The 23,826-nt window shown below is 38.1% G+C and overlaps 1 non-coding gene across 1 annotated transcript; it reads right to left on the bottom strand.

Moving 5' to 3' along the window:
- Positions 1-23,387: 23,387 nt before the first annotated feature.
- LOC124078843 (U2 spliceosomal RNA) lies at positions 23,388-23,577 on the bottom strand. The gene has a single exon (XR_006847073.1). It is a non-coding gene; the product is annotated as a U2 spliceosomal RNA (small nuclear RNA).
- Positions 23,578-23,826: the final 249 nt, after the last annotated feature.

Below are 23,826 nucleotides of genomic sequence, written 5' to 3' on the forward strand. Positions count from 1 at the left end.
GAGGGGCTATGCTGCAGTCTCTCCTGCTCGCTCCTCCTGAGTATCCCTCCTCCCCTTGAAGATCAGACTTTAGCAATTCAGACTCTAGGGTTGAGAGAGGGACTTGGAATGGTTTGTAAGGTAATGCCTGGGTTCCCTTTGTTCAGAATGAGCCTTTACAAGCCTGTAGGGATTCTCCCCATTGTTCTTCTTGTGCTCAGATGTGCTCCGCAAGTTTCTGTGCTGCACACTCCTTCCACAAAGTCCTCCAGGAAAAGGTCATTAAGCAGCTATTGACCACTAGATGTCCTCCTTACCCTCTGGAAATAACTTTAAGCAATAGAGCAAAAACATGTACCCCATCATAGGTTTTTTTTTTTTTTTAAATGGGTCATCACATTTGGAAGTTTATGGTGGCAGGAGAAGGTCAGTCATGCCCCTAAATCTTAATTTTCATAGGTCTCTGGCACAGGGAGAAACAGAAATTCTAGTAACTACCAGTTGAGCCAGCAATACTATTGGCAGATCTATATGGTGGGAAACAATGTGTCAGATTGTCATAATCTTATAGAGGGCCACTGCAGCAAGCCTTATGGGGAGACATCTCCTAGCCAAAGAGACAGTTCCTCATGTAGGCACTTATGAGTCCTGTTCTCCTTTGCGCAGTTCATGTGTTGTTCAGGGGAGCTGGTTCTCAACACTTATACCAGGTTAACCACTAGCCTGCATACAGGGGATAGGTTGACCCACAGACAAATTTTCTGCACCCAACCTAGCCTGATTTCCAACTGGGGAATAAAACTGGTCTCTGGAGGAAAGATAAATTATAAGACCGCACTTTCAGAGATGATTTTACAAAAGGAAAAATATTTAAAATGCTCTAGGCATGAGACTTTATGAAAAAGACAGCCTCCCTTGGCTTTGCCAGATCTCTGTCTCTCCAAGACTTGCATTGAAATGTAAATTGTGAAGGCCTGTGGAGCTTGCAGGGCTTGCAGATTTGGGGTGTGTGGGGGTGGTTCTGGGAATGGGGGGTGTCATTTTTAAATCCCAATTGTGAAACCTAATTGTTGGCTTATTTTCCTCTTTCCATCTAATGATCTCATATATACAATTATTTACTTTGACAATCTGTATCTAAGGATTCCAGGGCTCCCTTTCATTCTTTCAACATCTGAATTCATTCTAATCTGAGCCAAAAGTAAACTCTGCTCTTATAAAAATGTTCATGCTTCTTGACTAGAGTAATTATGGCCATGCCAATTTTTTTTCTATAACTCTTGTTTTTTTTTTTTTAATTCAATATTTTTGAGCTCATGGTTTTATGGTAAATCCACATTTGATCCTGCATGCCTAAATATATATATATATATATATATATATATATATATATATATATATATAATCAGTCTTAATTTATTTAATTATAGAGGGTTTGACACTCTTATTTTGTTCAGAGACCAATTTTCAAGGGTCAACTTGAAATTCTTAAATTCCATAAGGTAATATACATAAATATTAAATGTGTGTTTTCATAGATTGGTAAATGGGAAAGGTTTAAGATTACTTTGTGTCTGTCTTTTCACTAAAACAAAGTTACTAAGAATTGAGACCCTATTATGTGTAATTTATATGCAAAAAGTAAAAAAAAAGTTTCAGTTGGGTTTCAATTAAAGTACCATAAAAACATAAAAGGTTTTATCTTATTAAAGTGAAGTACTTTGTATAAATTCAGAAATATCATAGGATTATTTCAGAATGCAAATTTTAAAAAGGATTAACAGGTAGGAAAGAGATATAAGAAGGTTATAGATTTGCAAATATATTTTAGTATAAAAAGTAAAAGGATAAAAAAATGTGGCCTATATATACAATGGAATTTTACTCAGCAATAAAAGAGAATAAAATCATGGCATTTGCAGATAAATGGATGGAGTTGAAGAAGATAATGCTAAGTGAAGTTAGCCAATCCCCCAAAAAACAAATGCCGAATATTTTCTCTGATATAAGGAGGCTGACTCATAGTGGTTAGGGAGGGGGAGCATGGAAGGAATAGATGAACTCTAGATGGGGCAGAGAAGTGGGAAGGAAAGGGAGGGGGCAGGGTATTAGCAAGGATGGTGGAATGTGATGGACATCATTATCCAAAGCACATATATGAAGACACAAATTGGGTGTCAACATACTTTATATACAAACAGAGATATAAAAAATGTGGTATATATGTGTAATAAGAATTGCAATGCATTCTGCTATCATTTTTTAATCAATAAAAAAAAACAAAGCCAAGAAAAAAAAAAGTAGAAAGATAAAAAATGTTTCTGGATGATAAAATATTTATGTGGTAAAGTGAAAAGTTGTAGAATGTCTAAGGTTTGTGGAGGACAAGTTTCAAAAAGTTTTTTTGTAGCTAAATCAGTCATATTTAAGTAGCACAATCAATTAAAGTTATTCAAGGTTTTTACCTAAGGTCAAATATTAATGTACTGATATAAACCAAAGTTTAATACTTTATGGGTCGAAGTACAAATGTTTCTTAAAATATTAATCTATTATTATTGAATAAAATAATCTCTTGTGTCAAGTTTTATTTAGAGAAATTAGTTGTATAGGAATTAGGGATTTTATAACTATGGGTAAACAACAACTATTATTTTAGAGTATTACATTATAGTACAGAGTCTAAATATGTTTTTAAAAGCTAAACTTGGTTAATATAAAAACATCATTGTAATTGTGGTGCTATTACCAGCTTCTTGATATAATAAATGTATTCGTATCTTCCAAGTATACACATCTTTAAAGTATTTTAAGAACATTTTACCAATATGGTGTTCTTCAAACTAAAGTTTAAAGTAAAGGTTTTGGATTACAAAAATTATGTTTCTTGGTTCATAGCTATTATACAAACTCAGTATGTTTTTAATCTTATTAATTTCATTTTGTGTTTTTCCTATAAACCTTAACTGTTATCTCTTAGTGCCTTACAGAAATGAAACTTTTAATATAACAACCTGAGTTAATTTGAGATTATAGACCATCACCTACAGGACATACAGGTTGTAAGGCTAATATAGATCCCAATTAAATGGAAGGGATAAATGAAAGTAAAGTTATAGACATTATTGTTAAAACTCAGTACTCTTACTTTAAGACTGGTGGAACTGGCTTGCTGGATATTTAAGTCTAAAACTTGGGACTAAAATTAAGGAAGTAAAAGGGTCAGGGAAGGAAACAGCCAGTATTTAGCTCTTACCCTCTGAATCAGCTTGAACCCAGGGAATAGGGGTACTTCTCTAAGAGTTTTGCAACTCTGAGGTAGGACACCTCCACTTCTTTGGACACCCAGATCTGGTCCCCTTTTCTGCATAGAATTCTATCTCTGTTCTACCTGTTATATGAAACTAGCTTTGTGTGCTTTTCTCTGTGTTTCTTGGCTTTTAGTCTTCAAAGTTCTGGGAAAAAGGACTGGCCCTGATTGAGTCTCATCACTGGCATCACTACCTAATTCCTTCCTTCATCTTCCAAATGAAATCCAGGCTCTGCCATCCAGCCATGTCCTTTCATGGAAAGATTCCAAGGTCATCCTCCTGCCCCTTGCATGCAGATGCTGTCTTCTGTAATCCCAAGGTGTCTTTGTGGATATTTCTTTATTTCATCACATTGTGATTCTCAACCAACCTCTCTTGCTTTCCTACAGGCCATTGGCTCTGTGAAGGTGGCACCTTCAACAGTGCCATCTTAGATGTCCTGACTCTTAGGGCCCTAGTAGTTACAGGCTTACTTCTTAAAAACAGGTGAGGATTGGTGTTAGCACAAAAAGATTGGGACGAACGCAAACTTCACAAATCAACTTAGAGCTTTATTTAGGAATGAGTAAAGGAACAGGGATGCAGGGATGAAATGATGCCATGGTAGGACTGTAAGGTCCTTGCTTAGCATCTGAGTGGCCATCTTAAGTGACAGCTGCCATTTTAACGAAAGGTTTGGCTTTCCAGCCCAAAGTCCTGTCTGAGAAAGGCTCACCATTCCTTCATACCAACCCAACTCTTCAATAATTGCATTCTTTTCTCACCCAAGGGCATACCAACCCCACCCTTAATCACCCACATTAAGACCCACCTGGCTCTAATCCCTGAGCCATCCCCATAAAAGTCTCCAACCCCAAGTCTGTATTGCCTCTCTTCATCTATGGAGAGATGGCCTGTATTTGTCAGCTCTGACAAATAAACTCTCGAGTGTATCTCTGCCTGGTCTCTGTCTTTCATTTCTCGCTCACCCAGTCTCCTGGTTCCTCATTTTTCTTTCAGGACACACTTTCCTGGAAAATGAGCCCCCAAACCAAAAAAGGGCCTGGGTTTATATAGGTTATCCTGAGAGGTGGTCTAGTGAGCATATTAGTTTTCTTTGGACATCCAGGAATTTGGAGTTTGTTCTATCAATCAGTGAAGGGGTCACAATTAGTGCTTAGGAATTTGGGGTCTGTTTTATTGGATGAAATAGGAAGGAATCTAGGGTCATGGTTGGTCTCTGGTATTTATCTTACTGGACCTGATGAAGGACCTCGGGTCAGTGGTTGGTATCTGGAAAGGATTTGTTTACAGAATGCTTTGGCCTCTTCCCAGAGACTGCCTTTCTAGGTTTGATAGACACCTCTTCCCCAGGGTTTGTTTAATCACAAGGAAAGAATGTATTGGGAGAGGATCAATGCTCTCAATGTATGGATTTCCTTCTTACTCCCCTTTTCCCAGGTCTTACTACTTTTGGGGTTTGTCATTTTTCATATCTAATAATTGTTGTGGCCAGCACCCTGACAGAGCAGGTTCCTGCCCAGGAGGTGTGAGCCACCTGGGAAAATAAAAAGTCTGAAATAATCAGTAAAAAATAAAGACAAACCCAGAGATTATTTATAAAAAGCAGAACCTGATGGGTCTTCTAGTCCTGAAGGGAACTGGAATTGAATAACTGAAAAAGGCTCCAATTCTTTATTTAAGGGGGAGTATATCAAAGGCAGAGATAAGGTTTCAATGGGAGGAGTCTTGTTTCAGTGCTTGCTTCTTGGTGTGGCAGGGATCTTGCAGAAAACAGCTGCAAGCTACATCTATCTCTGGGAGGCTATGCTTGAACTTGAGTGGTGAGCTAGGATAGGGCACCATGTGATTGAGCCATTCTCAAATCAGTGGATTTCAACTGAGAGTTCCTAAAACCAGCCTTCCCTGCCTAATGATTCAAACATCCCTCAGTTTACACACAGTTCAGTTAACCCACGGCTTCCCACAATTGAGATTATGGGAACCTTAAAGTTTAAAGGCTTAAAAAACAACCTCTTTGGGGCTGGGGATGTGGCTCAAGCGGAAGCACGCTCGCCTGGCATACACAGGGCGCTGGGTTCGATCCTCAACACCACATAAAAATAAAATAAAGATGTTGTGTCCTCCGAAAACTAAAAAATACGTATTAAAAAATTCTTTCTCTCTCTTAAAAAAAAAAAAAAACAACCACCTCTTAGTTGATGAATTAAAATACATTCATTTTATAAGAGTCAATGAAAGCCAAGCATCGGTGTTGTGTTTTCAGCAACCTCCACTCTGCTCTGAGACACTAGATCTGTGATTACCAAACAGTTTAACACGGATACATGGAAAGATACTTACTAGCAAGTTCATAGGTAGCAAAGTTTCTTTCATTGCTTTTTATCTCACATTTACATGGACAGGCAAGGGCCTGGAACACTAACTTGGAGACTCCTGTTCTACAGTTCCAAGCCCTAAAATTCTGGTCTTTGTGCCCTGATTCAAAAGACTTTTTAAATCTACATATCTATAATAAATGCAGAGTGAAGAAAGTCATAGATTTCCAGAGCTGTGAAGCATTACTGATGAGGAGGAAGAATCCTAACCAGGGCTGATAATTACCAAGTGAATCCTAAACACAAGGCGATGGGCTGAAACATGTACATTCTGAATTTCATTTCATTCTTGCAAGAAAGCCTCATGGCACCCTCGGTTTATAGACCAGCAGGCAGGAGCCTTGGGGCTTTCCAACCAGCACAGAAGGGTTCACATCAGAGCTGGGGTTTGACCCCAGCCACATTTAGGTTCATAAGCTCTGCCCGATTTTTGTCTTCATTCACTGAGGTTCTTTCTCTTCAAAAATGGTGTAGTTGAAATCAAAGGATTTTATTTAAGGACTGTTGTCATTTAATGAGTGACAAATCAAGGGAAGGAACATAAGCACTGCAACTCTGTGGATCTATTGTAGTGTTCTCAACCATTCATCAAACACAGTCTCCATGCAGTTCTCAGACCTGCTAGCCCACTCTGCAGTTTGAGCTCAGGTAACTCCACCTCATAGCTCATTCTCATTCTTCAAGTCTCATGTAAAACATCTGTCAGTCACGGCAAGCCAGGTTGCACTCTGGTTAAGAAAGAATCTTAGAGGCTGCAAGAAATAGCTCTTTTGTGCACATTCCACACCCACTGGTGAGCAGTTCAGGGCTCTAGTCTTGGCTTCCTTGCTTCTGGGCCCAGGTCGATGCAGCCGGGTGACTGGGTGGTTTCTTGACCCTATGTCCTCTCCATGGGACTGGATACTGCTCCCTGTGGTTCATTGACACCAAATAAAAAATTTAAATTATTCCTTCCTCCGAGCCTCTAGCTCCAACCAATGTGGAATAGTGCGTTGAAATTGCACTAGAACTTGCATTTTGTCAGGAGAGGATAAGGCACACATAGCTAATGTACTTCAAGTCCAGTACTGTAAGGAAGGTGCAGCTCTTCTGCACAGTCCTTCTGCAGGGAACTCTCGCATCCAAAACCCCCTGAGCTACACAGGGAAGGGCCTAGGACAACATCACAGCATTTTCAGCCTGTTGGCTGCTCATGGTGATTGCAGTTATTTTGAGCCTTGGACAGAATATTTTCCCCTTTCTTTTATTATTTTTATACTAGTGTCATGGTTTCTTTGGCAAAACAATTTCCTTAAAACTTTTCCTCACAAACTCATAATTTGTTTTTCTTCAGTCCATCTCAAGTGCTGCCCGAAGTTCTTTCATCAGGCATGATTCTCCAGTTTGATTTATTTCTTGCCTCTGGGTTGTGAGGCTTCTTTCTGTCTCCAGCAAAGGGTAGCTGATACCTTGCAGCATTCCAAAATAATATTTGGAGAGGTGGTCCTCCGGCTCTCATCTTGGCCAAGGCATGAGCCAATAGAATTGTTGCATTGAGTTTTTCTCACAAAATCTTTAAAAACAGCACCTTTCACATTTCCAAACCTAGGAATAGTTGCCTTTTCCAACCCAGCACAACTGTGAATTTCTGGACTTTGGCATTTTCTTTCTTCTCTGCTTGCCAACTAGCCAATTCTTTCCTGAGTTATTTTTTCTTTTATTTAATCCTTGCCAAACACACCCAATAGCAACAAACACATTGGGAAAAAAAATCTATTGACTACCTCTTTTTCAGCTCATAAGGAAAACAGTCTTAGGCCCAAATGGTCTGCTTTCAGATAGCATGTGTCTTTAGCTATCCAGTCACCTGCCAATCAACTGCAAAGGGACTGACACCTCAACTTACCTTATTTTCCTTATTTGCTTTCTGTTGTTTGTTTTTTTACAGCAAACTCTTACTTCAAGGTGCAGGCTTTTGATCTAGTTAGGGTTGGCTACCTTCTATTTGAAACCCAAGTACTCAGTAGCCCAGTATCACAGGGGACCATTCCTCACACACATTAGGGTCCCATGTGTGCAGAGAGGTTCTCTTTTAGGGTTCCAGGCTGCTTTCAATTTGTGGCTCCAAAATCACCCTGTAGTCCTCCCACTTGGCATCTGGAAGAATGATTAGATGATCATGTTGGAGTCCTTAGAGACCAGAACTGGGCATAGCAGACACTATTGAGGTCCACATTTCACTGGCTAGAACTCAGTCATACAAGTCTGAAATTCACTCTTCCTGTGGGACCAGGGGAAAAGTAAATGGTGAATAAACAACATTTCTTCATAGTACAAAATGGCTCCCTTTCCACTTTTTCTACCTTTTTCCACTATTTGAATAATAACATCAATTGCTTGTCCCCAGAGACAAAAGCCAAGGAGTAAGAATCCCATATCTAATCTTTCACTGATCTTAGTACCTTCGATATCTCTCTATTCTGCCCAATTGTTCCACCACAACAACCAAAGTCTTAGTCCAGGTGTTCATTTAACCACAATGGAACTTTTGTAGCGAACCCCTACCTGGTCTGTCTACCTCCTGCAAAGGCTTTGCCAAGCTAAGTTGTACTCAGCTACTAGACCTGCCTTAATAAAGTGAAAATATGGTCGTCCTACTCCAGGATTTCAATATTCCCATCACTTCCTATGTCTTTTAGGACAAGTCTACATTTTTTTTTGTTTGTTTTTTGAAACACAGAGGTCCCTTAATGATCTCTCCCTATTTGTCCATCTAGAATTACCTTTTTGCCTCTCTTACCTCTCTGTTGTGCTCTGGCCAGCACCAGTCAAATTTTGTTAATCGCTTTAACCACTTTTTTTATATAATCGTAGAGTCACATGTACTTGTAGGAAACGATGACCCAACCACTTTTAAATCCTGAAATCTGTCATGCCTGCCTCCCCCACATCCCTCCAGAGAGACTTTTGTGTCCACTTTTTTTCTTTTATAATATAATCCTGGTTTTGACTATTTCCTCCCTTGGGAAGCCGTTGCTTCTCTCCTCTCAGTGTGTCTGCTGCTGTCTCCTCGTGCTCCTACTTTGCTGTGTGTATTTCCACCTTCAGCCTAATCTGCAGCATGGACTTGCTGGTCAGTCCATCTTACCACAGGCAGGGACCATGTCCCTTGGCAACCTCATAACCCTTGATGTGTGGCTTAGCTTTCAGTCCACAGAAGGTACTTTGCAAATGAACGGATTTCTGGTTGGTAGACTCCACAGTGGCTAAGCATTTAAGCTCTGGATTCTGTCTAATTGGATTTTGTACATTGAAGATGAACTCAGTTGCTCTAAGGTGTTCAAACCCTGCACATTCCAAAGAAACTACTGGCTCATGACCAGCCTGTGGAAATTAACCTCTAAGCCCTTGGAAATTCCTGTCTGCCAAAACTGTCTTTGCCTGCTTGGGGGCTTGGTCATTCTAGAGAGTTTGGGATACCAATGCTGCTTAAGGTGAGTTCCTGGGCATGAGCTCTATCACTTTGACATCTGGAGAGTATGGAGACAAATAACAAAAGGACAGCTAACTAGAGTCCCTGCCTCTGTGACAGATTCCCAGTGAAAACCTAGATACCAAGGCTCAGGTGAGCTTCCCTGGTGGGCAATACTCTACACATGCTGGCACACATCATGGATGAGAGAATTAGGCACCATCTGTGTTACCTGCTGAGAGAGGACAAATGGAAGACTGTGCCTGGGCTCTCCTGGGCTCCATTCTACTGCTACTGCTGATCTGAATCTCCCTCTTCTTGATGTGATAAGCTGCAACTCTAATGCCTTTTCTGAGTTCTGTGAGTCTATTAAATCAATGATGTAAGAGGGTCTTGGGAACCCAGTATGACATTGAATTTAATTTCAAAACAAATTATCTACCTGACAATAGATAGGTAAGGCAAACCCTAAAGGCTTTGATATTTAGGGCTAATAATAATGATACTTACCTCAATGGGGTCCTTTCAGGATTCAAAATTGCATGTAACAGACATTTAACTAATTATTAGTGATCAATAAGCATTATATATTTCATGTTATTGCTGTACCATAAGTATTTCCATGTTTATTACATACTTTTATTTTTTTAATATTTAAAAATTGTCTCATTGTTTGTGCCTAACTGTCCATTTCTCAGCTTCCCTTCTCAGTGGGAAAGTACAGGGAGCTGTGAGTGGAACTCTAACTAGAATAATATTTGATGTATTCCATGCTTGTGTAACTATATCAGAATGGATTCTGTTGTCATGTATAACCAAACAGAACCAATAAATTAAAAAATATTTTAAAATAACTGCATGCTATTCCATTAAAGGGTGTCTTCAATCACCTCTTCATCATGAATATCTCATTTTTAAAAAATTATTTTCATCGTTATTAACAACACAGTCCTGGATATGCTCATGGGGAATTCTACAAATAGGATAATTTAATTTCCTTAAGATACATCCCACAGATTAAATTTCTGAATCAAAAATATTACACTTTTTATGTGCGTTGAAAGATTGCTTTCCAGAATATAAGTACTAGTTTACATTTTTAAAAGCAAACTAAGATTTTTGTCCATTTTCTTAGACCCATGAGGACAAATTAAAGAAATGATATTTTTTGGTATCAAGTATCTTAGAGGAACGCAACATCCTAATGTGATCACAAATTGCCTGAAAAGAAACAAACAAAATAATCCTTTTCTCCTTCAGTTTCTGTAAATGGAAGGTCCATATTTATAAAGATGGCAATTAAGTATTTTGCTATTTAAGCATCTATGGATAAAGAGAATTCACCTAATAAATGTATCCTAATAGACAAGAAAATAACCTCTATTGGCAAATCTGCATCTATTAGAGTGGATTAATGGGAAAGGAAAACATTTTTACCTTCAGTTCCACAGAAGAAATTAATTCAATAGGCGGCATTATGTTAATCACCTTCATTTGTAATGTGGTAGTCTTGTCATCCATGTTTTCAGGAACCTGAGGCAGGAAATGAATGTTTTTCTACAGGTGAATTTTTACTTTGGCTTCTCCGTGGGTATTGCTGTCATGATTGCGTTCTCATCTTCCCTAAGCACCCCCGTAATTAAATGGGGGTGACAGACCAAATAAAATCTATAGCTGCATATTCAACTGTCATCTTTTTATCTTTCTATTGGAACTTTCTAAATGGGTCTTCTCAGGCTGACTGCTACCAGGTTGGAATGCCACATAGACTTCCTACAAACTCAGCTAACAGAGGAAACTGTAATGTTCCAAGGTCACAGAATGACATGTTGGCTGTCTACAAATACTCTTCAAGAACAAAGCTTTGTGGACTTATTTTGCCTTTCCCTGACACTCAGCAACAGAAGACCTGCAACCGGTATCCTGGTATCCCCGTATCCCGAGGGCCTCTCCTAGATGGAGCCTTTTAGGAGAGAAGCTGTGATTGCTGGGTGAATCAATGCAGCAACTACAGGGCTCATCTATTTAGCTCACCAAATTCCTCATGACTTTCCTTTTGAACTGGGACCTTCCCTGGGCTTGTGCTAAATGCTGCTCTAGTGTTCTTGTCCAGATTGTCCTGTAACCTCCATTGTCCTCCCATCTCTGTGCTGCCAAGCCCTAAACATCTCTTCAGACTGCTGGAATGTATAATTTGCTCCCTATCATCCTTCTGGAAATTTCCATGTGATTAGCACACTCAAGTTTGTTTTTACAGATTTCTATACAACCCACTCTCTCCTGTGCACTATCAAGCTATCAGAGAGAGACATTATGTCTGATTTACCTCCATATTTCAGACACAGTAGCACCTAGCAGTGGTGAAAGAAGACCACGTTGAATGATGAGCATGATGAGATACCTGGATGGAGAAAGGCCATTGTGTGAATGTATGTCATATTAGGACAAAAGAATCCTGGGTTTGGGGACATTCATTACCTCTATAATTAAAAAAGAAAATTATTAAATATCTACTCTGTTCCATGCACAGCTTAAATGCTGGCTCTGGTTCGAATTACCTGTTTTTCTTTTTCTTTTTTTTTTTTTTTTTTTTTTTTTGGCACATCATTTCCCTGAGTCTCAGTTTCCTCCTTTACAGAGTAGAGAAAATAATTTCTAACTTACAAGGGTTTCATGAGCAATAAATGAGAAAAATTATGAGAACTTCTCTCAGCGCAAGATTTGCATAATAATTCATATTTCCCTTTTTCCTTGTCCTTCTATATGACAAAAATAGAAATCAATCACTCAAGCACAATCCTTTGCCTAGTCAGGACTATGGAGTCCCTGTAAAACAAAAGTAAGAATTTTTTTCTAGAAAAAACAGTTCTAACTTGTAAGATATACAGGACTGTTTCCAGTGCTGTAACAAGTGACAATGTGTCCTCACGTTTTCTTGGGTTTTCCTATCCCAGCAACCGTGAAAATTGGAAGGATTTAATTTTGTCTCTTCCAATGTGGAAACTGAGGCTCAGGGCATCCAGCAGAACACTTTCCAGTCTCTAAAACCTCCACCAGTAACAAGTGCTACTGCCCAAACACACATTTCAGAGGGACTTCTCTCCTCTACTGCCTTCTACCTGCGGTTTTCTCAGTGGGCTCAGTCTCTAGCAGGCCTCTCCTTTTCCAGCTCCTGGCCTCCTGTCTTGGACTCCTGCAAGCAAGGCCTGATAAATATGTCATCAAGGCAGTGTGTCATAAATCCATCAGCCCTGCCCAGCTAGTTGGATGCTGCTGGGCGCCTGTGCGCACAGCCCAGGTGAGCTGTAATGGGAAACAAGTGAGCCTTTCTCCCTGAGCCGGAACCTGCTGGCCAGTTCACCTTGGAGTGGTGTGTGCTTCCTGCAGCTGGCCGTGCAGCTTTGGTGAGTGTGACGCATTTGTTTTTACCCCTCATCAGACTGGACAGGAAGCCGTTCTGTTCTACAATTTCCATGCTAGAAGGGTTTTGTGATGAGCCCTAGACAGGGTGCCCTGATCATGCCTCTGAGAAAGCCCAGGACACCTGCAATAGCTGAGAAAAGGAAGAGAACTCAAAACCCTTCTCTCCTTTTCTGAATCAGGGGAACATAGGACCTACAAATATCCTTTTCAACCCAGTAATGGTCTGAAAGAAGTCTGCCTTCCGCATCTGGGGATCTGGGTTTTAGTTCTCCTTTTAATAAAATGTTATCAGACAATTCACTGAAACTACAAATTTGTCCAACCATATGAATCATTTGGACAATCATATATACATGTTCTTGAACTTGATATCAGATTATTGAGTTGAAATAGCTGAGGGATAAGTCTGGGACCTTATATTTTAAACAAGTGTTTCATGTGCAATCAGATATATTTGGAAGATATGGGTTTCCATGATCTGCAAAACCCCTGACAGCTCAGAGTTAATAATATATGGAAGAGAGTGATCATAAATGGTCTCTATCTTACCTCCTTCAGATTACTCAGAGAGTTTGCTAAAAAATGCAAATTCCCAAGCTGTACTGAAGACGTGCTGAATCTGAGTCCTTGGGAGCACCTCTCATGAACTTTTATAACAGGCTTTCCAAGTGATTTTTATCCACATCAAGATTTGGGAGCCACTAATAGAATTTCTTTCTACAACTTGCTGTGTTTGAAGATCCTATCAATTTCCTAGGCAGTTGTAAGGATTGTGGGAGATAAAAATTATTTAGTAGAGTTTCTGCCATGAGTGAGTCCCTGAAAACTGTTAGCTGCAGACATAATAAAGAGCTGAGTGCTTTTTCTTGGGCAGGAATTGTATCTTCCACTTCTAATTTCCACATCATACCAGGAGGGAGCACAGTGGATGGTCAGTATGTTCTTATTGATTAAAACTACTTCAAAAGTTGATGGTGTATATTCTGTTTTCTAATGTCTAGTTTTGTACTGGAAGGATCTCAGTGGAATGAAAACTGGGCCTTCACCAGAGCTATTTTTGTCCCCATAAAATGTTACATTTGGTGTTGCTAAAGCAGTGTCTTCTGAGATGGGCAGGGTTATTATTAGCATGGTTTCGTGTATGGAAAAGCAGATGCAGATGTTCTATGTGCTCCCTTGGTTGGTGAGGCAAGCCAGGCTAGAACTTAGCTGCTTTGTCTTCTGTCTAGTCTGCCCCACTGTCCCATGCTGCTTGTCACAACTGCAATTACAGGGCTGTCACCATTACCACATTTTTTCCCCCCGCAAACTTCATCTCTCCTTCCTTTGTCTTTGTTGTCCGAATTCACCCTGCAAAGATCCCATCTTTTCACATTGGCCCTGTCTTCAGCCTGTGTGTGATCAATAAATCACTGGAGGTGTCAGACACAAAGGAATGTTTGGTTCCTTAAGTTGTAACTACTTTCAACAAGACCAATGTGCATAGGGGTGGGGGGACTTTGGTGGTGGAAATTCAGACATACTGGTGCCTAGAGAGATCAGAGAGTAAGTGGGAAATTCTTCCCCTTGAATTCTGAAGATAACTTTATCCTCCATGTCTGTAGCTGCTGTTGACACCAGAGTTATCAAGCCATCTTCTTTGTCATAGACACCTCCAGTCTCTTGACCTTTAATGTTTTTAGAGAAAAGCACAGATATCATGGATAACTGAATATCTTGGAAGTCATTTTAGACAAATGCTCCTTTCTAAGAGCAGATGTGAGAACAATATCAGGTGTAGGCATTGAGTGGCACAGAGCAGAGTCTACCATGGAGGTTCCATCCTACATAGGAGAACCCTGCAGGCCTGGCCTTCTGGCCTGGTGCCTCTAGTCCACGAGGTCCCTGCAGTGCCGACACTGGTGAATCTCAGTCCACTGTTTTGTGGGATGTTTTCACATGTCTACCTCTGGGAGAATATGTCTATGTGAAATTTTGTAATGGTATTTAATTTATCATTTATAACTTCATCATAGAATTGACATTCAAGTACACTTTACATTCAGATTAATTAAAATGTATTCATTTCTTCATTATTTTGTGTGAACTACTCAATTATTTTCTCATCAAGAATAATAATCATTAGCTTCTTGAGTACTCTCAGCTCTGCCACTCTTATTTTTATTTCAATTTTTTGGAAGTTATCAATCCTGTTGTATAGAATGATGCATAAAAAGAAGCTAGGTATTAAACATAAGAATTCAAATTCTTTTAACATATGGGGTTATGGAGGAGGCTGCAGGGGGGAGTGTGCTTAATTTAACCTCCTCCACTTCCATCTTTTTACGGTTCTTTGTCCCCCCTACCATGCTCTCTGAGGCAATCAGTGCCACTTTATATCCCACACTACCCCCTTTGACCCCTCATTCCCCACTGCATTCTCAGGTTCTAGCTAGCAGAGAAGTTAGGCTTCTTTGTTAAGAACCCAAAGTTGACAACAGCTGCATGAACCCTGACTTCTGCTCTCAAGAAACAGGAACTTTGAATGTTCTAAGGGATGCCTGAGTGTTGGGGGAATATTGCTAAAAATTCGGATAGGCCAGGTTTTGAGGGGCCCCTGGGGTTTCCCTGAGAAGTCCCCTGGCTGGGACAGCAGCTGTTTTGAAAAGGAGATACTGTAGGAGCAAGAGCTGATCCTGGAGACTGTCAGTGTCAGAGAGGAGACTGGTTTACAGGCCATGAGGTCAGCTGGGCTTCCTGGCTTTGGCACATACTGGTCATCACCACGTGCTGGTTCTAGCTATAACTTTTAAATTTGTGCAAATCCCTTGAAAATTCCCAGCAGCAGTCTTAAAATACATACTGAATGCCATCATCCAGTTGCCTTCCGTAATGTCATAAACGGGGTGTCTTAAGCAGCAGATTTATTTCTCACAGTTCTGGACCCAAAAAGTCCAATATCAGAGTGTGAACAGATTTGGTGGCTGCTGAGGGTCCTTTTCCCAGCTTCCAGATGGCTGGCTGTCTTCTCAGGACGTGGTCTTTCCTGAGTGTGTGCATGTAGAGATTCTCTCTAGAAATTCTTTTCTCTTCATCTTGTAGGGACACCAACCTCACATGAAAGTCCCACCTGAGAGTCCAGTCTAAACTTAATTATCTCCCCAAATTGCCACTGTTAAATGCCATTGCCTTGAGGGCTAGAGCTTTGACAGATGGACTGTGAGTGGTAAAAATCTTTGATTCATAAAGTTGAATGATGAAAAGAAAGTGTTCCTGTACTCATAATGTGGGAAAATATAACTTTATGTATAAATTAAAAAAAAAATACAGGAAACAAACTTTACCCCGTGTTCTCAGGAAGGGATAAGAAAATGTGAACTTTAAATTTTAAAAATTGCATGAAAAACAAAATATCTCAAAATACTCCACTTAATAGAAAGGTGTGTGGGTTGAAAAGAAAGCTAAATAAGCAAAAGAGCTTGGAATTAAAAACCAAATTGCACCATTGGCATTGGCATTGGGAACAAGGATAAGGACTCATAAGACAAACAATAAATGATTTTGGTGAAACATAGTTGGCTTAAGGAAAATAGTTAGGAGCTTGAAAATCATGACTGAGAAGGCTGAATACGTAAGAGACCAGCCATCAAGAGGCAATCCACAGATAAGATATGACCAAAGCACATGGATGTTAATAGGAATTGAAATACTGATGATAAAAAAACTTCCTGAGCTCAGAGGGCCTACATTATTTATCATAAATATTCACTAAACATCAGGAAAAATTAAATAAGCAAACAAAAAAGAAAAGAAAATAGGGAAAAAATAACTGTGCTGAATTTTTGAACATTTTTTTATAAAAAATTCAAATATATAAGATCATTGTAATGTTTTGAGCAATTAATAAAAAATAAAAAAAAAATGAGAATTTACATCCAAAAAAATTCTAATATATAACATTATTACTGGAACTTTACAAAGAACACTGAAGCCCGTCACCTTCATTCTATTATTTAAAAAATTGTGTTGTTTTAATCAGATTTTGTATCACTCTAGCCAAAAGACTGTATAAGAACAACATAGAGGAGGAAACGTGTATTCGGGGCTCATGGTTTTAGAGGTCTCTGTTCACAGATGGTGACTCCCCAGCTCTGGGCCTGAGGGAAGGCAGAACATCATGGTGGAAGAACATGGTGGAGGAAAGGAACTTAGGTCATGGCAAGAGGCAGCAGAGAAAGCTCTGCTCACCAGAAACACATTACAAACCAAAGCCATGCTGGAGTGACCTACTTCCTCCAGTCACTCCTGACCTGCCTACAGCTACCCCCCAGTTAATCCATTCAAGTGGGTTAATGCACTGATTATGTTAAGGCTTTCATAACCTGATCATTTCACCTCTAAACTCTCTTGCATTGTCTCACTCATAAGCTTTGGGGAACACTTCATATCTATATCACATATATGGATATACATATATATGTATGTGAGTGTATATGTACATAAACAGAGAGAGACAGAGAGAGAGGGAGACAGACCGACAGCCAGAGACAGAGAAAGGAGAAACACCAACATCGTTATGCTGATAAGCTCAATATAAACAGCAAAAGCAAACTACAAAATTTACCAATTAGAAACCATCAGCTAACTTCTAACTAGGGACTAGTTTCTACTCTAACCAATCTAGTCAGTTTCCTTTATCTTGTTTCCACAAACATCAAAGTTTCCTTCCTCACCCCTCTCAGGAGTGTTTTAAATTGCAGTCTGGTTCTGACAAATTCGTGAATTGCTGAATGATCAAATAAATCCTTTGAAAAAAATTTATTTTTGAGACAGGGTCTCCCTGAGTTGCCCAGGCTGGCAGGGAACGTGTGATCCTCCTGCCTCATCCTCCTGAGTACCTAGGATCAAAGATGTGCACCACTGCTCCGGGCTTCTTTTTGAAATATTAATATGACTTTATTTTTTCAAACTGTGAATACATATTTTGCTACATTGGCTTATTGCATATCTATGTATCTATCACTATCTATTCACCAACCCATCTTATTTCTGATGCATTTCAAAGTAATTATTGACATTCTGTGCTCCCCTTAAAGTACTTAGAATGATATTATTAATAAGGGTTCAAAATGTATTTGGAAGTTTTCTCGCTATATATTCAATTTATGTTCAATAAAACTGATGATCTTCCTATACATTCACTGAGTTTTGACAAGTGTATATGCTTGATTAACTGAACTCCCAGAGAGATGTACACACTACCACCCATGCCCATTCACCTTTAGTTCTTACCTCTTCTCCCTGAAGCAATTAGTATTGTAAACATTCCAATGTGTTCATTTCATGTGTTCTATAATTTCAGTACATCTTTTACTTGGTTGTGAGGAACTTCTTTCATTTGTTGAATATTTTGGGATCCTTCCATGCTATTGCTTATATCCTTGTGCACTCCTCTTTATTGCTGAGTGGTATTCTGATGAATGAATGTAGCAGGATGTTTTTAACCCACCCAATTTCAGTTTTCTGTATGATAATTAAAATTGCTATGAACCTTGTGTACGACTTTATGTGTTTATGAAAATAAATTTACATTCCTCTGAGTAAATGTATAGGATAGGATTAGTAAGTTGTACAGTAGTTGCATGTTTGATTTTTTTGAAAAGCTTATGTAAATTTTCCCAGAGTGGTTATAAAATTTTACATTCTCACTAATAATGGATGGTAGTTCTAGTTGTTCTTCAGCTTCACTAAAATTTGATATCATCCATACTTTAGACCTTTTGGTATATGTAGAACAGTATAGTGGCTTTCATTTGAATTGTATTAATCTCTAATGATGGTCAGTTTTCCAAGTGCTTGTGTGTGCTATTTGCTCTTATCTTGTTTTGTGCAGCGTTTGTTAAAATATTTTGCATTCGAGGCAGCTTTTCAGGTCCTGATCTGTGGTGCACCCAACAGACCACACAGGAGAAGCCTTAATTGGCTGCCAGTCATGGGGCCCCGTGGGTAGCCACTGACAATGGCCCATTTGTCTGTACCACACAGCACAGAGTTGTAGGTGGAGTGGATTCAGATCCATTATTATTGTCCACTGTTCTCAGTCAAAATGTGCCATTTTGGGGATGGACAGCCATAGAAACCCAGTGCATTCAATTACCTTTTAGTTTTCTGGATGTATCCATGAACAAAGACAAACTATTTACTAAAACATGTTGAAACACTAGGCCCCATTGGCGAGGACAAGGCAATATCATCCCCTATGTGTTTTCTTTGATAGGTTTACGATGATTTTATCCTTCATGTTCTGATTTCTGTTTCATCTCAAATTACATTTTGAGAATGGTGGAAGGGTCAAGACTAATTGTTTTTTTTCCTTATTGATATCTAATTGTTTCAAATGGTATTTGCTAAGATGTTTTTCCTTCCCCCTTTTTGATTGTTTTAACAGTTATGTTAAACATAAAGATTATTTTGTATGTGTAGGTCTATTTATGGACTTCCTACAATGTTCCATTGATACATTTGTCAGTTTTTATTCTAGTATCATAGGTCTTGATTACTAGCTTTATTGTAAATCTTGAAATCAGGTTATAAGCTTTACAACTTTTCTTCTTTTACAGTATCTTTTTGGATATTTTAGACTGTTAAGATTTTAATAACATAATCAGCTTGTCAACTGCATTAAAAAAAGAGAGAAACTTTATGGGAACCTGATAAGGATTGCATTGAATTTATAGATGAATCTAGGGGAAATTATAACAAAATTAAATCTTCTAATCTATGACCATAGTATATTTCTCCATTTATCTAACACTTTTTTTGATTTTCTGAAGTAAAGCACTGTTATGTAATTTGGAAGAAAGAGAGCTTGCACAATTTTTGTTAATTTATTCCTAAGTATTTTATGTAAATAATTCATATTAAATTCATATTTATTTCTCTTGCTGCTAACTCCTTAATAAACAATTACATTTTATTTGTCAATTTTGGATCCTGTCATCCTTTGTTGAATTTATTACTTTAACAATTCTTTGAAAGATCCCTTAGTACTTCCTATACAAACCATCATCACCTGCAAAGTAGTGAAGGGTCCATTTTTTTTTCTAATATATTTAGTTTGCAGTGTTGGGGATGAAACCCAAGGCATTATGCATGCTAGACAAGCTCTCTATCACTGATCTACAGACCTAAGCTTTTTGTTTTTAAATTTTATTTTCTTATTTTATTGCAGCTTCTTAGACTTCCAATAAAAAGATGAATAGAAGTGGTGTGGCGAACATCCTTTATTTCCTTTTGGTTTTAGGGAGAAAGTGCTTAATATTTAATCATTAAGGCTGATATCAGCTGTATCTTTTTCAAAAATCTCCCTTTGCAGGTTGTAGAAATTCCCTTCTATGCCTGTTTCTGAAATTATTTTTTAAAATGTGAAAGTTCATTGAATTTCATCAGATATTTTTATGCATTCATGTAGGTTCATATGATATTTTTTTTTTGACTCTGATAAATCACATTGCTTAATTTTCAAATGTTAGGCCAACTTTGTATCACAGAAATTAACCCCATTTGATCAGAAGGAATATTAATCTGTATGTTTTTTGAAACATTTTTATTTGGTTTGTCTTTAGAGTCATGAAGTCTCATAAAATTGGTTGGGAAGTGTTACTTTATTTTCTGAGTTTGTGTAAGATTAATATTACTTCATTCTCAAAAAGTTATTAGTCTTTAACGTGAAATCACCAGGGAATGAAAATTTTCATGGCAAAAGTTCTTTTTTTTTTTTTTAAATAGGTTTAATGATTTTAAAAGAGATGTGGCTTTCACATTTCTTTTTCATTTTGTTTCAGTTTTAATTGTCTATAATTTCCACAGGATTTGTTAAGTTCATCCAAGTGGCTTTTAGTGCATTCTTACAATTTTACCTTCCCTTGACATTCATTTTGTGTATTAGTGGGACTTTCTTTTTACAGAAGTGGGACTCAGTCACCATTGACATGTTCTCCTGTCTCCACCTCCTCCCAGTTCCTCAAGGTGGTCAATTCACCCGACTCACCCTCTAGCCCAATGTCCATATACCTTCCACACATGAACAAGTGACCACCTTTGAGTCACTGTTGAATGCACAGAACTCAAAACTGCTTACTCTAAGGCCATCAACTGGGACTCTCTAGAGTAAATGTTTCTAGGTGATTCCGTGGAGTCCATGAAGGCTTAGGGCCATGAGAACATCTGTTCTCTCTTACTCCTCACCCACTGCGTGGGCATGCCTTCCTGGATGGTTCCCCCTCCCCTTGGCTTGGGAGGCCTGCTCCTCTCTTCCCTGCATCTGTCAGTAATAAGGACTGACTGCTTCTGTTGTTCTATGGGGTTTGTCCTGCCGCCTCCTCTGACCAGCACACCTGAAACTGCCTCTCCACCTGGAGAGTGGCCGAGAACAGTCAACTGGACATAGATCGGATAAAAACTTCAAGGACATCAGGCAAAATGACACTTATCCTAGGTGAGGGACACCTGGGCAGGGATCAGGCACTTGGGCCACCAGCCAGGATGAAAAGGTGCCCTATGAAAGGAACACCATAGAGACCCAGGAACACCTTCCCTGGACCCCTATTGGGGAAGATTAGAATTGATAGCCACTCACCCCAGAAGGACTTCATGACCAAATGAGAGGAAAACACGACTCTGTTAAACTTGTTGTTATGAGATCCACATAATATTCTATCTATAGGATATACATGAAAACATTTTCTTTCCACTGGTACTGGTGATTTGTGTTAAGTCTCCTTTTGTCATTGTTGCTAGCTATGGGTTTACTAATTTTTCATAGCTTCCTTTTTAATTGCTAATCTTTCTTTTTTTTTTCCTCTGCATATTTTGGGTTTACATCCTCTCTCCACTCCACCCACAGTTTCTTAACTAGAAACTTTAGTTCATAGATTTCTACTTTTCTAATTAGCATTTAAAGCTATGGGTATCCTTCACATGAATGCTTTAATTACATACTTACTATTTTTATAGTTACATTTTCTTTATTATTTATTATAGAATATTTATTTTTTCTTCTGGTATCTTCATGCATTCTTTAGAAATGAGTTTCTAACATCAAAATATAAAAAAATTATTTTTCATAATCTTATTGTGTTATTGTCAGAGATTTCTGTGCATTTCTATTCTTGCAAATTTGACATAGTTCAATATTTTGTCTTGCATATAATACATGCATTGAAAAGTGCTTACTCTACACGTCCTAAATGCAGAATTTTATAAATATAAAAGAGGTTGATACAATATTTTTCAGAACATCTGTTCAGATCATATAATACTTATTTATTCTTCTGGATGTTCTATCAATTGCTGAAAGACAAAGATTAAAATTTACAATTGCAATTGGAGAATTTTCTCCCTTTTTATGTGTTTTGAAGCTGTTATTAAGTACCTACACATTTGTAACCATGATATGTTCCTGAAAAATCACTTCATTTTCATTATGAAATATTCTTGTTTTCTCTAATAGTATTCTTTGCTTTGAATACATTTTACATATTAGTATAGTTAAGTCAGCCTTCTTATGCCTTTTGTTAGCACAAATGTATTTTCTAATGTTAACTTCAGCCTATTTGTGTCTTTATTTTCATTTCTGTGTCTTTATTTTTAAAGCATGTCTCCTGAAGACATATCTGGCTTTTCTTCTTAATCTATGCTGACAAATAGCTCTTAATTGATATAGTTAGCCTATTACTCTTAATGCAATGATCGATATGATTGGACTTAGGTCTAACATTTCCTTTGTTTTCTATTTTGCATTATTCTTTTCCCCTTTTTCTACATTACTTGAATATGTTTAATTCCATTTTAAAATAGCCTCTTTTTTTAGTTACAACTTTCTGCTTTAATTTTTAATGCCTTCTTCAGGTACTAAAATGTACATTTTCAAACTCTACTTTTGGTAAAGATTGTACCACTTAATGTAAAATATGGAAATATTACCACCATACAAGCTCATTAGCTACTCAACCTTTATCTGTACGTTTCTCTCTTTCTCTCTCAAACACACACACACACACACACACACACACACACACAGAGTTTTCAATTTAAGATGGTTCAAAGTACAATTTTTTTTTCACTTCATGATGGTGCAAAAGCCGTACACTTCAGTAGAATACATACTTTATGTTTTGACATTTTATCTTTTCCAAGACCAGTGATGTGACATGATATTCCCTCATGATGCAGAAGGAGTGAGATGCAGCTCCCAGTCATCCACGTGACAGGAGAGAACCAGTCAATATTCTGCAGTGTCCTGTATTTTTCGTTCATTTTGAATAATACGTGAGACATTACACATTTTATTACTAAACAGGATTTCCATTAGATAATTTTGCCAAATTAGGAGTTAAAAGGATTTTTGCTAAGCATGTTTAAGTTAGGGCAGACTGGTCTATGCTGTTCAGTAACCTAGTGTATTACCTTTATATTTTAATAAATTGACTTATTTGGCCACCTGCAGTAGCACACACATGTGATCCCAGTGGCTGGGGAGGCTGAGACAGGAGGATTGCAAGTTCAAAGTCAGCCTCAGCAATGGCGAGGAGCTAAGCAACTCAGTGAGACTCTGTCTCTAAATAAAATACAGAATAAGGCTGGGGATGTGGCTCAGTGGTGGGTGCCCCTGAGTTCAATCCCGAGTACATCACCCCTTGCCTAACAAAAAATAAAATAAATAAATTGACATGTTTACTTGTGTGTTGTTTTTTATCACATATCCTGATTTGATTCGCTTTGCATTTTCCTTTCTTTTTGTTTTTCTTTTCTATTTTTTTTTTTGTAAAAGAAAAATAAATCTACTTTTACTAACCAGAAACATGGGTAGGGTACACCATTCCTAGAGGGACTGAAATACCAGATGGATACATGGAGTAGATGGAGCTCTGATTCCATCTCCCTGCTCCAAAAATCCATTTTATATCTTGTCCTGAGATAGAGGACGTGTCACATATTAAATTGACAAGAAAAGATAGACGCCATTTAGATCTCAGCCAAAAGACTGAGAAGTGTTTCCCTGTGCCTCTTGAATCTGAATTTTTTTTTTTATCATTCACCAAACTTTGGGAAATTTTAACCATTACTTATTCAAATAAGTTTCCTTCTCCTCTTCCTATATTACTTTAATTATGTGTCTCTTAGACTCTTTGATATAGGTTCACATGTTCTGAATACTCTTTCTTTTAAAAAATATTTTCCTTCCTTTTATGTATTTGATAATTTCTATTCATTCATTTTTACATTCACATATCTTTTCTCTTTC

Source organism: Marmota monax, unplaced genomic scaffold (assembly GCF_021218885.2).
Source record: "Marmota monax isolate L192 unplaced genomic scaffold, Marmota_monax_Labrador192_F-V1.1 WCK01_AAM20220418_F8-fsc00009, whole genome shotgun sequence".
NCBI classification, from domain to species: domain Eukaryota; kingdom Metazoa; phylum Chordata; class Mammalia; order Rodentia; family Sciuridae; genus Marmota; species Marmota monax.